This window comes from Octodon degus, unplaced genomic scaffold, assembly GCF_000260255.1.
Source record: "Octodon degus isolate 3935 unplaced genomic scaffold, OctDeg1.0 scaffold00266, whole genome shotgun sequence".
Classification (NCBI taxonomy): Eukaryota; Metazoa; Chordata; class Mammalia; order Rodentia; family Octodontidae; genus Octodon; species Octodon degus.
The window spans coordinates 1,642,179-1,643,846 of NW_004524842.1; positions in this window are offsets into that span (position 1 = coordinate 1,642,179).

Below are 1,668 nucleotides of genomic sequence, written 5' to 3' on the forward strand. Positions count from 1 at the left end.
AGAGAGAGAGAGAGAGAGACCTGGCATATTGCATGGTTGCATGTATGTGTATTATAATCCTATGTGAGCCCACATGGGAGGAAGATTGAGGGCACCTGAGGAGAGCTGGAAAGTGTGTGTGCCTAGCACATGCCTGTGCGTATAGCACACACATGAGTTTATGTGGGGGAGGAGGCAGGGCAGCCAAGGTGCCATGCTGGCGAGTGTGGGCTGTGTGCTTTGGTGTGCAGCAGTCACGCCCAGAGCCAGCTCGCCCATGACCACAGACTGGCCTCTTGGGAGCTGGGCGCAGGCAGTTGGAGTGAGGCTGGCGCAGCCCATGCTGACTTCTCATGTGGTGAGGGCCATGGCTCTGCAGCCCGTAGGAAGGCATGGGCCAGGCAGGCACCCTGGGGTCCTTCACTGCTCCTCTCTGCCTCTCACGCTGCGCAGCAAAAGTGGCTCCTCTGGAACAAGGATGTCCTATAACTCTCAGAGAAGGGAATTCATGTGCCAGCTTCCAGCCAGTCTGAAGCCTGGAGCCAGGTGACAGACACCCCTTTGGGTGTCACTCTTCTGGCCACAGGGTCCGCAGTGAGCATTCTGAGGTGGGAGAGACAAGGCAGCAGCGTGCACAGCCCTGTGCAGCACACGAGTCCCTTTGAGCAGCGCTCCAGCCTGTGGCTCTGGCTTGCTGGGCTCTGGACACTTCACCCCACCTGGCCGTGGCCTATAGGTGCCTCAGAAAAGCCGGACCTGGAAGCTGCCTTGTCTGGGCTGCATCCTCTAATGTCGGCTGTAAGTGAAAGCTGCACATGAGAATCTCTTGGTGACAAGCTCCCTTTTTCTTTTTCTTTCTTTTTTTTTTTTTTTTTGTACAGAGAACTGAACCCAGGGTTTTCACACTGAGCTATGTCTGTAGCCCTTCAGGGTCTTGCTAAATCTCTCAATTGCCATGGCCAAACTAAAATTTGCAGTTCTGCCTCAGCTTTTTGGAACACTGGGGTTGTACTCACGTGTAACCACATCCAGATATGAGGAGCTTTGAAAATATACCCAAATCCGGTCCTACCTGCAACCAGCTAAACCAGAAAGTCCTGGTTAGAATCCTGGTATGAACACCATGCACAATTCCCAGGGGATTCTAACCACCATCCGGGGCTGGAAGCCACCACAGGGGGCATTCTGCAAGTTCTCACTGTGGCCTTCAGCAGAACCATAGAGTTGTTGTCCTGCCCTACTGCAAGGTGGCAGAGGCTCAGTGATTGGTAGGGACTCCTGAAGACTAGGGGACACTCAGCAGACTCTTCAGTTCTCCTACCCCCTGCTAGTTGCCCACTCCTGCTCTTGGTTCTTCCTGAGACTAAACCTTAAGCAGAACCTGTAGTTGAAAACACCTCTGGGCTGCCTGACTTTCCCTAAGCAAGATGAGCAAGAGGAAGATGGGCAGAGCGCATGGGGCTGTTTGCATCTTCCTGTACCCTGGAGTCTGGCTCTCGCTCCAAGTCTAGATTCTACAGGAGCCAGAGGAAAGAGTTGAGGCTACACAGTCCTCACAGCCTGTTCCACACAGATGAATCAGTGAAATGGAGAGGCCAGAGCCACAGGGAAGGATGTTGGACTTATCTCGTTGGGGAAGATTTGAGGAAGGACTTGGAAGAAAAGGTAGGTGGTTCTTTGGCACCTATT